This window comes from Oncorhynchus kisutch, unplaced genomic scaffold (assembly GCF_002021735.2).
Source record: "Oncorhynchus kisutch isolate 150728-3 unplaced genomic scaffold, Okis_V2 scaffold3051, whole genome shotgun sequence".
NCBI classification, from domain to species: domain Eukaryota; kingdom Metazoa; phylum Chordata; class Actinopteri; order Salmoniformes; family Salmonidae; genus Oncorhynchus; species Oncorhynchus kisutch.
The window spans coordinates 504,865-518,188 of record NW_022264996.1 but is presented as its reverse complement, the minus strand read 5'-3'; the positions used below and the strand labels follow the sequence as shown (position 1 = coordinate 518,188).

The 13,324-nt window shown below is 45.7% G+C and overlaps 1 protein-coding gene across 5 annotated transcripts in view; it reads left to right on the top strand.

Annotated features, from left to right (window-relative positions):
* Positions 1-821: 821 nt before the first annotated feature.
* Positions 822-13,324, top strand: part of LOC116371246 (rab-3A-interacting protein-like) — a 62,359-nt gene continuing 49,856 nt past the window's right edge. For 3 of the 5 annotated variants that reach the window (XM_031820118.1, XM_031820116.1, XM_031820113.1), the window contains exon 1: positions 852-1,089. The gene's annotated coding sequence lies outside the window, so the exon portion shown is untranslated. Of the gene's footprint in view, positions 1,090-13,324 lie in introns of all 5 variants that reach the window. The other 2 variants (XM_031820114.1, XM_031820115.1) reach the window with 2 other exon arrangements.

The following is a 13,324-nucleotide window of genomic DNA, read 5'->3' as shown; positions in this document are numbered from 1 at the left end:
AGTCTCTGGTTTTAATACAACATGCCTATACAACATACCAGCTCCTACATTTTAAAAACAAAGTAATCAATGGGAAAATCTTTGGGATGTAATATTCATTGTAATATTATTATTATATAGATATATTTGGACACATTTTTATAGAAAAAGCCTCATAAATATGTGGTTTATAGTAGTGCATATGAATGCAGGAATTCAGATGCGTTGTAGAAATTGAAATGTCAAAGACTCATTATAGTTGTTTATTACCTTCTCGAATGTATCGCATCCTTTTTTTTGTTGCATTATTCATACGCTATCAAATATCCCTCACAACATGAGATCTAAAACGGTGTCCAACGGACGGCGCTGTTGACCTAATTATCATGGCAAACAATAAAGCAGGCTCACAGAAATGCACGGGAGATGCAGCGACGGGACAAGACTGTAACTACCAATTGGATATCACGAAATTGCGAAGAAAAAAGGGGTAAACATTATTTTTTATTTTTTTACAAATTACAAAATAAATGCATGCCTTATACTGGTAGAACATACTCCCATCTATGATCAATAGATTAGCCTGCAAGGGCCTAATAGACGATCAATAGTACTAAATAATTGTCGATGTAGAGATCTTACATCACATCAGAAGGAAACACACATTTCATTGTGAAGTATAGAACTATTGGCGCATGCATTGCATGCAATATCATAGTCAAACAGTCGGATACAATGTTGCAACTTATTCTTTTAGATACAATGTTGCGATCACAGTTTCGTATTATCTGTCGTCTGCTACCATGAAAGGTGAACATGAGATGTGATACCGGCTTTGCGCATGCGCCACTGTGATGCTGTCGGTTCACTTCTCGTGGGTGCTCCGTTCCCACCCAACCAGCGGAGAAGAAAAGAGCAGGTGAGAGGATGTTCGGATGCTGCTTGCGTTACTAAACCGAGGATATTCAGCAAACAGATACCTCATGCACGGCGAAACGGGAGGTTACTGGTCGACAGGTAGCGAGAGCACGTCGTGACAGTTGGGTTTATGCACGGTGGTCACTTTCCGGACTGTTTTATTCTTCATAGACAGCAGGCGTCGAGAGAGGGGTGAGTTGACAGCTAGCATACCGTAGCTAGGCTAGCCAAAGCGCTAGCCAGCTGGCTGGCTGACTAGCTGTCTTGCTTGTTTCATCGTCTTTAAACAACGACATAGTCCAAGGTCATTGTGCATAGAGTTGTATTTGGTATTTGTTGGACATACATTTTAAAGTGAAACATTGGAGTCTCAGCGTAATTCCCTTATCATGGAATTGCCCACTTGCAATGCATCGGAGTATTAGCACATCAATTTGACAGCAATAGCTAGCTTTAATTCATTATCCATGGTGCATTTCGTTGAACCATTTTTTGTCAACAGATGACTTGGTGTCCACACTAGTTTTAACAGTCCTCTACATATGCGTACATTACAGCCAAGTCTGTTAAGGAGACACATTTGGACTATTATAAGGTTTCACTAATGTTTTCCGAACATTATATCATTCAATGCAGCTGTGTAACATGGATGGTTTGGAGCAAAAGTGTATTTTGCTAGCAACATATGTCATAGGCCTACAGACGACGGTGAGGAGAGGAGGAGGAGAGGGGGAGGAAGGGCTGAAAGGAGGGCAGGGAATCCCTGATGCAGTGAATTGATGCCCTGCGTAGGTCAGGCAGTGTGCTGAACGTATGTTTACTGATGTTAGTTTTTACAACTCAACACAAAATCAATTGAAATGTATTGGTCACATACCCAGTGAACAGCTGTTCCTAAAGGTGCAGGGAAGTGCCTGTGTGCTAAGCTCTCTCAACATTACACAACATGAATCAATGATAACAATGACAAGAGTCAAGGGGAAAATAACAAGTAGTAGAAGTGGTAGCCTTTACCAGTATAAAGTCAATATTAGTCTGTATAATCGAAGTGTGTGTGTGTGTGTGTGTGTGTGTGTGTGTAAGGGTTGGATGTGTGGATAGTCAGTGCAAATAATGTCTGGTGCATGTACTCCCTCCTGTGCATATAGTCTCTAAGGTGCAGGTCTGTGCAGGAAGACCGCTAGGTTGAGCTTTTCAGCAGTCTGATGGCCTGTTGGTAGAAACTGTCTCAGTGTCTGTTGTGCCGAGACCCGATACTCCACTACTGCTTGCCAGATGGTCCGTGGCTTGGGTGACTGGGGTCCTTGAGGATCTTTCGTGCCTTCCTCAGACACTGCCTGGTGTAGATGTCCCAGAGGGCAGGGAGCTCGCCCCCAGTGGGCCCATGCCGAATGTCTTCAGCCACCTGAGGTTGAAGAGGTGCTGTTGCGCCTTCTTCACCACGGTGGTGGTGTGATTGGACCATGTCAGGTCCTCCGTGAGGTGCATGCCGGGGAACATGAACCTTTTCACCCTCTCCACTGCAGTCCTGTCCATGCTGCTTCCCCTGTTTCCTGTCGTCCACCATCAGCTCCTTTGTTTTGCTGACGTTGAGCCGCTGTGCCAGGGCTCTAAACTCCTCCCAATAGGCTGTCTCGTCGCCGTCGACGATGAGGGATGTTTCCACCGGCACCGCTGTGCCAGGGCTCTAACCTCCCAATAGGCTGTCTTGTCGCCGTCGACGATCAGAAAACTTAATGATGGTGTTGGAGTCATGCATGGCCACGCAGTCGTACGCTCCCAACGGCGGCCCCCCAACACACACACACACACACACACTAATCAATTAGCTGAATGTGGACTCTGCATTCTCTCATATGGTTAATTAATATGAAATGCCAATGCCATAAATACATCCGTTTGTACAGTCGTGGCCAAAAGTTTTGAGAATGACACAAATATTAATTTCCACAAAGTGCCTCTTCAGTGTCTTTAGATATTTTTGTCAGATGTTACTATGGATACTGAAGCATAACTACAAGCATTTCATAAGTGTCAAAGGCTTTTATTGACAATTACATGAAGTTGATGCAAAGAGTCAATATTTGCAGTGTTGACCCTTCTTTTTCAAGACCTCTGCAATCCGCCCTGGCATGCTGTCAATTAACTTCTGGGCCACATCTTGACTAATGGCAGCCCGTTCTTGCATAATCAATGCTTGGAGTTTGTCAGAATGTGGGTTTTTGTTTGTCCACCCGTCTCTTGAGGATTGACCACAAGTTCTCAATGGGATTAAGGTCTGGGGAGTTTCCTGGCCATGGACCCAAAATATCGATGTTTTGTTCCCCGAGCCACTTAGTTGTTACTTTTGCCTTATGGCAAGGTGCTCCATCATGCTGGAAAAGGCATTGTTCATCACCAAACTGTTCCTGGATGGTTGGGAGAAGTTGCTCTCGGAGGATGTGTTGGTACCATTCTTTATTCATGGCTGTGTTCTTAGGCAAAATTGTGAGTGAGCCCACTCCTTTGGCTGAGAAGCAACTCCACACATGAATGGTCTCAGGATGCTTTACTGTTGACATGACACAGGACTGATGGTAGCGCTCACCTTGTCTTCTCTGGACAAGCTTTTTTCCCGCTGCCCCAAACAAACGGAAAGGGGATTCATCAGAGAAAATGACTTTACCCCAGTCCTCAGCAGTCCAATCTCTGTACCTTTTGCAGAATATCAGTCTGTCCGTGATGTTTTTCCTGGAGAGAAGTGGCTTCTTTGCTGCCCTTCTTGACACCAGACCATCCTCCAAAAGTCTTCGCCTCACTGTGCGTGCAGATGCATTCACACCTTCCTGCTACCATTCCTGACCAAGCTCTGTACTGGTGATGCCCTGATCCCGCAGCTGAATCAACTTTAGGAGACGGTCCTGGCGCTTGCTGGACTTTCTTGGGTGCCCTGAAGCCTTCTTCACAACAATTGAACCGCTCTCCTTGAAGTTCTTGATGATCCGATAAATGGTTGATTTAGGTGCAATCTTACTGGCAGCAATATCCTTGCCTGTGAAGCCCTTTTTGTGCAAAGCAATGATGACGGCATGTGTTTCCTTGCAGGTAACCATGGTTGACAGAGGAAGAACAATGATTCCAAGCACCACCCTCCTTTAGAAGCTTCCAGTCTGTTATTCGAACTCAATCAGCATGACAGAGTGATCTCCAGCCTTGTGCTTGTCAACACTCACACCTGTGTTAACGAGAGAATATCTGACATGTCAGCTGGTCCTTTTGTGGCAGGGCTGAAATGCAGTGGAAATGTTTTTTGGGGGATTCAGTTCATTTGCATGGCAAAGAGGGACTTTGCAATTAATTGCAATTCATCTGATCACTCTTCATAACATTCTTGATTATATGCAAATTGCCATCATACAAACTGATTGTTTTGATTCATAATGGACCGTTATCATGCACCTGTCCTGAAACAGGGGCAGAGGGAAAATATACGTAATCTATGCACTTAAATAGCGAATGGAGGACGCTTTTCCGTGGTTAATTTTCATGCCAGCAGGTAAACTATACTCCTGTTGTAAAGATAAACAATGTGCTTAATATTGGGAAAGTTGAGAAATAGATACAGTAGGCCTAGCCTATAGAAAGCTGATAGGAACCTCCTCTTTTTATTAGAGGCCATCACTCTGTTTTCTCACGCAATTACATAGCCTATAGAAATGTTGCGCAAGATAAGCTCATGGCCTCTCATGAAGTGTTTGATTAGATTTTTGATTACATTAGGGTTGATGTCAGAGTGATTTAGATGGACAATAAAGTGCTGAGGACCAGGCAGTTAGCAAGTTCGGTAGGCTACTAATGACCATCAGCAGCATCAGACCTTGGAGAAGCCTAATTACCATGACCTAAACGTTCAAGTGGAATTTCACTGCCTCGTAACCGCCGGTGTGGCCGTATTACAGTCACCGCAACAGCCCCAGGCTCACCCCCCCCCCCCCCCCCCCCCGAATGAGAAATGAGCCCCCTAAATACAACAAAACTCAAACTTTGGGTTTAAGTTAACCATTCTCCTTAAGAGTTTATTGACCCGTTACGTCAATCTAAGTAACATAATAAAAACATTTCCATCAAAATCCATCAGTTTAAACTAGAGATCTATTATTTTTTTGTATAGGTTGCATTTCAATCCACCGCCTCCACCAATAGCGGCCTTCCGCATCTGCGGTGGGAGGTGACAGAGCTACAGCAGTGTTTATCAGACAATGAGACAACCCATCTGTGGTGGGAGGTGACAGAGCTACAGCAGTGTTTATCAGACAATGAGACAACCCATCTGCGGTGGGAGGTGACAGAGCTACGTCCCGAAAATCGGTCTTCTCACGAAAACGTCTGTACGTCCGAAAGGTTTGGCCTAAAAACATGACCACTATGGATTGATTTGAATGTTGCGAAAACGATGGTGTTCTCCGTTTTGCTCTACGACCCCCAGAAGCCTCCACGGAACTCGTTGGAAGTCGGTACCACCGATGTGCCACCGTTTGGGCGACTAACGAATATTACCCCACTATGGAAAGGGGAGACTCTCAGGAACATGATGGTGTCCCCCGTTGTGCTCTATGTCAGTATCACAGGACTCATCTGAAGGTAACAAGGTAGAGGTTGAAAAAATTAATGAAGTATGGAGGTAGTTTTGTGCCAACAAAAAAGCAGGTGTTTAATATGTGTAGATAAAAACCAGATATTAAAATGAACAGCCCACCCTATTACAGCCCCTTTCCAGGTGTCCCGACTTCCCTTTCCACACAAAAAGGTCAGTTTGTCGACTCATCAATTAATTCAGGCTACAAGAGTGTTGACCTAATGAAAAATGGCTGGGCCTATAGACTTGGAGAGGTCTTGTCCTGGCTGGGACTATAGGCGTGGAGAGATCTTGTCCTGGCTGGGACTTTAGGCGTGGAGAGATCTTGTCCTGGCTGGGACTATAGGCGCGGAGAGATCTGGTCCTGGCTGGGACTATAGGCGCGGAGAGGTCTTGTCCTGGCTGGGACTATAGGCGTGGAGAGATCTTGTCCTGGCTGGGACTATAGGCGTGGAGAGATCTTGTCCTGGCTGGGACTATAGACGCGGAGAGATCTGGTCCTGGCTGGGACTATAGGCGCGGAGAGGTCCTGGCTGGGACTATAGACGCGGAGAGGTCCTGGCTGGGACTATAAACGCGGAGAGGTCCTGGCTGGGACTATAGACGCGGAGAGGTCCTGGCTGGGACTATAGACGCGGAGAGGTCCTGGCTGGGACTATAGACGCGGAGAGGTCCGGTCCTGGCTGGGACTATAGACGCGGAGAGGTCCGGTCCTGGCTGGGACTATAGCCGCGGAGAGGTCCGGTCCTGGCTGGGACTATAGACGCGGAGAGGTCCGGTCCTGGCTGAGACTATAGCCGCGCGGAGAGGTCCTGTCCTAGCTGGGACTATAGCCGCGCGGAGAGGTCCTGTCCTGGCTGGGACTATAGCCGCGCAGAGAGGTCAGAGTTGTTGCACTCTCCTTCCCATGGAAGCCTAAACCCACACCTTGGTGAGCGTTTTGTTGACTCCCCCTTCAGTATCAGTAAGCAGCACAGCCAGTGAGTCGATCCCTCCCTCCAGGACTCCAGACTAACCTTAACCCCTGCTGCCACATTCACATTGCTCTATTCAAACATCTACTACACTACTGAGACGCTAACAAATACATCCTTTCATCTTTTCATATTGTGATTCTAAATATTTTCATGTACAACCTAATCCAGTGATTGTCATGTATTTTGGGTTGACAATTATGGTGTTATATTTTAAAATAGGGCTCCAGAATTTTCTATTTTGTTTTGGTTCTGGTGTCGATGACTTTTGCATCTTTGTGTGCTAATATCGTAGGCGATAATGGAAACTCTAAACACATTAGCTAGATTGCTAACTGTAAATATAACCGTAGCCATTTATTCATCTAACAGTAAATGTTTTTAAAGATTGTTGTAGTTTTAGCCTATCGCCCAATGAGTCCTATGCAGTCACAATGGCCAATGCACATTCCATATCTCAGAGCCATGTCAAATATCTTGGTTATAAAATAGTTGCTATTTTAGTTGCTGAGAAATCAAAATGATACCTATAGAAAGCTGATCACATCCTTTCTTCAAAACATGTTTTTAGCCTCCTAAAAAAAAAAAGAGGCCATTTTGAGTGAGGTGACCATGTAAAATGTGTAGCTCACACTGATGTTACTAATTAAAAATTTTACTCGGACACACATCCGAGTCAAAGGGTCGCAATATGCAACTAAATGGTGGCAGTCTGGAGCCCCCCTCCCTCCCCCTCCCTCTCTACATAGAAATGTCCCTCCCTTCTCTCCCTCGTGTTGTGTGAGAATTTGTCAGGCTCTCGCTAATATTCACTATTTGTCTTCACAGTTGATATAAAGATTTTTTTGTTGTTGTTAAACCTGGAGACTGGAGGAGAGGAAGAGGGGAAAATGAGTGCCCAGCCTCAGACAGCCAGCGGGCCTCTCCCCCTGGTCTGTTCCTCAGACAGCCGTCGGGCCTCTCCCCCTGGTCTGTTCCTCAGGCAGACGGCAGGCCTCTCCCCCTGGTCTGTTCCTCAGGCAGCCAGCGGGCCTCTTCCCCCTGGTCTGTTCCTCAGGCAGCCAGCGGGCCTCTTCCCCCTGGTCTGTTCCTCAGGCAGCCGGCGGGCCTCTTCCCCTGGTCTGTTCCTCAGACTGCCGGCGGGTCTCCGCCCCCTGGTCTGTTCCTCAGGTTGCATGATTCCATATGTGTTATTTCATAGTTTTGATGTTTTCACTATTATTCTACAATGTAGAAAGAGAACTCTTGAATGAGTAGGTGTTTCCAAACTTTTGACTGGTACTGTATATGATGAGGGTGATTGCTGTAGCTTCCTTCTCAATAGACCTATAGGATGAGGGTGATGGCTGTAGCTTCCTTCTCAATAGACCTATAGGATGAGGGTGATGGCTGTAGCTTCCTTCTCAATAGACCTATAGGATGAGGGTGATGGCTGTAGCTTCCTTCTCAATAGACCTATAGGATGAGGGTGATGGCTGTAGCTTCCTTCTCAATAGACCTATAGGATGAGGGTGATTGCTGTAGCTTCCTTCTCAATAGACCTATAGGATGAGGGAGATGGCTGTAGCTTCCTTCTCAATACACCTATAGGATGAGGGTGATGGCTGTAGCTTCCTTCTCAATAGTCCTATAGTCATTATTATCAACAGAAGGTTGAGAGTCTAGTAGTCCTCATTATCATCTGTACTGATGACTGACTAGTCCTGGTAGAATCTGTTGATAATGATGACTACTACATTATCTGTACTAATGACTGACTAGTCCTGGTAGAATCTGTTGATAATGATGACTACTACATTATCTGTACTGATGACTGACTAGTCCTGGTAGAATATGTTGATAATGATGACTACTACATTATCTGTACTGATGACTCACTAGTCCTGGTAGAATATGTTGATAATGATGACTACTACATTATCTGTACTGATGACTCACTAGTCCTGGTAGAATCTGTTGATAATGATGACTACTACATTATCTGTACTGATGACTCACTAGTCCTGGTAGAATATGTTGATAATGATGACTACTACATTATCTGTACTGATGACTCACTAGTCCTGGTAGAATATGTTGATAATGATGACTACTACATTATCTGTACTGATGACTCACTAGTCCTGGTAGAATATGTTGATAATGATGACTACTACATTATCTGTACTGATGACTGACTAGTCCTGGTAGAATATGTTGATAATGATGACTACTACATTATCTGTACTGATGACTCACTAGTCCTGGTAGAATATGTTGATAATGATGACTACTACATTATCTGTACTGATGACTCACTAGTCCTGGTAGAATATGTTGATAATGATGACTACTACATTATCTGTACTGATGACTCACTAGTCCTGGTAGAATATGTTGATAATGATGACTACTACATTATCTGTACTGATGACTCACTAGTCCTGGTAGAATCTGCATTCTGAAGTTTGTAGAAGAGCGACTTCACTGCCTTTCAGTGCCCTCTCCAAGGTTGACCCCAGGTATCCTGGAGCGTGATATTCTGTGTTTCCATGGATAGGGATAGAGTATTCCCGTAGTGTAAAGGTCTGCCAAGGTGTCAGACTGCCAACTCATTGAGCAGGTAAGCTAAGGACATCCACAGAGAATAGACCTAGTAGTAGTAGTAGTAGTAGAGAAAATACAGACTCACAGAGCCAGATGTCAGCCATTGTTTTAGGTCAGAGTTGGGCTGCTATGTCAGACAAGCTTGGGGGGGACGGAGGTTCTGCCCCCCCCCCCCCCCCCAACAGTAGGCCCATTCTGGGGGGGGGGGGGGGCTCCATCCTCCACCCAGCAGCACCTCAGCCAGTGTAAGTGGATCCTACCCAGAGTCTGCTGTCTGTCCAAGGCCACATAGAAGGGTGTCGTGTTACTGTGGTTCCCTAGGGAACGGAGAGGACAGACTACAGTCTACTGAGTGGCTGTAGTGGAGGGGCGTGAGCCAGCCAGGGGTTGTCTCACAAATCGCACCCTGTTCCCTATATAGTGCACTACTTTTGACCAGGGCCCATAGGCCTCAGCTGATACTAGGGAGTAGGGTGCCATTTAGGAGGCAGACAGCGTTTAGCCTTCTGTCAGTGTAAATGTTCTGAACGTTGTGGATAGAAATGTCATGAATAGATCAGACTATGACATGATTGCTTACTCAACGTGTCATAGAGGGATATCTGTTCAGACAGTGTATTCTACATCTTAATGTTTTGTCCAAACGGGGTCCTAGATGTACTGTAGGTCTAGGCTGCATGCATCTCTGACCTTACTGCTGCTACAGAACCAGCTGGGCTGACCTGTAGTCTGACCTGTAGTCTGACCTGTAGTCCTGTCTTCAGGGCTGGACTGACCTGTAGACTGGCCTGTAGTCCTGTCTTCAGGGTTAGACTGACCTGTAGTCTGACCTTCGGGGCTGGACTGACCTGTAGTCCTGACCTTCGGGGCTGGACTGACCTGTAGTCCTGACCTTCGGGGCTGGACTGACCTGTAGTCCTGACCTTCGGGGCTGGACTGACCTGTAGTCCTGACCTTCGGGGCTGGACTGACCTGTAGTCCTGACCTTCGGGGCTGGACTGACCTGTAGTCCTGACCTTCGGGGCTGGACTGACCTGTAGTCCTGACCTTCGGGGCTGGACTGACCTGTAGTCCTGACCTTCGGGGCTGGACTGACCTGTAGTCCTGACCTTCGGGGCTGGACTGACCTGTAGTCCTGACCTTCGGGGCTGGACTGACCTGTAGTCCTGACCTTCGGGGCTGGACTGACCTGTAGTCCTGACCTTCGGGGCTGGACTGACCTGTAGTCCTGACCTTCGGGGCTGGACTGACCTGTAGTCCTGACCTTCGGGGCTGGACTGACCTGTAGTCCTGACCTTCGGGGCTGGACTGACCTGTAGTCCTGACCTTCGGGGCTGGACTGACCTGTAGTCCTGACCTTCGGGGCTGGACTGACCTGTAGTCCTGACCTTCGGGGCTGGACTGACCTGTAGTCCTGACCTTCGGGGCTGGACTGACCTGTAGTCCTGACCTTCGGGGCTGGACTGACCTGTAGTCCTGACCTTCGGGGCTGGACTGACCTGTAGTCCTGACCTTCGGGGCTGGACTGACCTGTAGTCCTGACCTTCGGGGCTGGACTGACCGTTTCAATCGGTGACGTCACTTGCTCTGAGACCTTGAAGTAGTTGTTCCCCTTGCTCTGCAAGGGCCGTGGCTTTTGTGGAGCGATGGGTAACGATCCTTTGTGGGAGGCAGTTGTTGATGTGTCCCTGGTTGGAGCCCAGGTAGGGGCGAGGAGAGGGATGGAAGCTATACTGTTACACTAAGAGGGGTTTATAAATGAGCATCAACCAGTGGGTCTTGCGACGGGTATACAGAGATGACCAATTTAAAGAGCATAGAGTGCAGTGTCTTGTAAGGAGCATTGGTGACAAATCTGTTGGCTGAATGGTAAAACATCTAGTCGCTCGAACACCCTGCCGATCTATAAATTACATCTCCGTAGTCTAGCATGGGTAGGGTATTCATCTGAATCAGGGTTAGTTTGGCAGCTGGGGTGAAAGAGGAGCGATTACGATAGAGGAAACCAAGTCTAAACCCCTGGGGCGGCAGGGTAGCCTAGTGGTTAGTGTTGGACTAGTAACCGGAAGGTTGCAAGTTCAAACCCCCGAGCTGACAAGGTACAAATCTGTTGTTCTGCCCCTGAACAGGCAGTTAACCCACTGTTCCTAGGCCGTCATTGAAAATAAGAATTTGTTTTTAACTGACTTGCCTAGTTAAATAAAGGTAAATAAAAAGTCTAGATTTAACTTTAGCCTGTAGCTTTGATATGTGCTGAGAGAAGAACAGTGTACTGTCTAGCCATACTCCCTAGTACTTGTATGAGGTGACTACCTCAAGCTCTAATCCCTCAGAGGCAGTAATCTCACCTGTGGGGAGAGGGACATTCTTACCAAACCACATGACCTTTGTTTCGGAGGTGTTCTAAATGAGGTTAAGGGTAGAGAAAGCTTGTTGAACACTAAGAAAGCTTGTTGAACACTAAGAAAGCTTGTTGAACACTAAGAAAGCTTGTTGAACACTAAGAAAGCTTATTGAACACTAAGAAAGCTTGTTGAACACTAAGAAAGCTTGTTGAACACTAAGAAAGCTTGTTGAACACTAAGAAAGCTTATTGAACACTAAGAAAGCTTATTGAACACTAAGAAAGCTTGTTGAACACTAAGAAAGCTTGTTGAACACTAAGAAAGCTTATTGAACACTAAGAAAGCTTGTTGAACACTAAGAAAGCTTGTTGAACACTAAGAAAGCTTGTTGAACACTAAGAAAGCTTGTTGAACACTAAGAAAGCTTGTTGAACACTAAGAAAGCTTTGTTGAACACTAAGAAAGCTTATTGAACACTAAGAAAGCTTGTTGAACACTAAGAAAGCTTGTTGAACACTAAGAAAGCTTGTTGAACACTAAGAAAGCTTGTTGAACACTAAGAAAGCTTGTTGAACACTAAGAAAGCTTGTTGAACACTAAGAAAGCTTGTTGAACACTAAGAAAGCTTGTTGAACACTAAGAAAGCTTGTTGAACACTAAGAAAGCTTGTTGAACACTAAGAAAGCTTATTGAACACTAAGAAAGCTTATTGAACACTAAGAAAGCTTGTTGAACACTAAGAAAGCTTATTGAACACTAAGAAAGCTTGTTGAACACTAAGAAAGCTTGTTGAACACTAAGAAAGCTTGTTGAACACTAAGAAAGCTTATTGAACACTAAGAAAGCTTGTTGAACACTAAGAAAGCTTGTTGAACACTAAGAAAGCTTATTGAACACTAAGAAAGCTTATTGAACACTAAGAAAGCTTGTTGAACACTAAGAAAGCTTGTTGAACACTAAGAAAGCTTATTGAACACTAAGAAAGCTTGTTGAACACTAAGAAAGCTTGTTGAACACTAAGAAAGCTTATTGAACACTAAGAAAGCTTATTGAACACTAAGAAAGCTTATTGAACACTAAGAAAGCTTATTGAACACTAAGAAAGCTTATTGAACACTAAGAAAGCTTTGTTGTAGAGCATTTAATAAAAAATGTGGGTAGTGGCCAGCTGAGTATAAGACTGTGTCATCTGCATATAAATGGATAGGAGAGCCTACTACTGCCTGAGCTATGTTGTTGATGCAAATTGAGAAGAGCGTGGGGCCTAGGATCGAGCCTTGGGGTACTCCCATGTGACAGGCACTGGCTGAGACAGCAGATGTTCTGACTTTATACACTGTTCTCTTTGAGAGAGGTAGTTAGCAAACCAGGCCAAAGACCCCTCAGAGATACCAATACTCCTTAGCCGCAACACAAGAATGGAATGGTAAATGAAGGCTGGTTCAACCGAAGCCTTACGTCTGCTACCCTAACCCTAGGCCTACTATAACGAAGTAGGGTTAAAAATAGAGCCCTAAAACTTGACTCTCTGTCCTCCCTCTGTCCTCCCTCTGTCCTCTCTGTCCTCTTGCTCTCTATCCTCTCTCTATCATCTTACGCTCTATACTCTTTCTCTCCCTCTCTGTCCTCTCTATCCTCTCTCTATCCTCTTGCTCTCTATACTCTTTCTCTCCCTCTCTGTCCTCTCCCTCTCTGTCCTCTCTATCCTCTCTCTATCCTCTTGCTCTCTATACTCTTTCTCTCCCTCTCTGTCCTCTCTATCCTCTCTCTATCCTCTTGCTCTCTATACTCTTTCTCTCCCTCTCTGTCCTCTCCCTCTCTGTCCTCTCTGTCCTCTCTCTGTCCTCTTGCTCTCTATCCTCTTGCTCTCTATCCTATTTCTCTCCCTCTGTCCTCTCTCTGTCCTC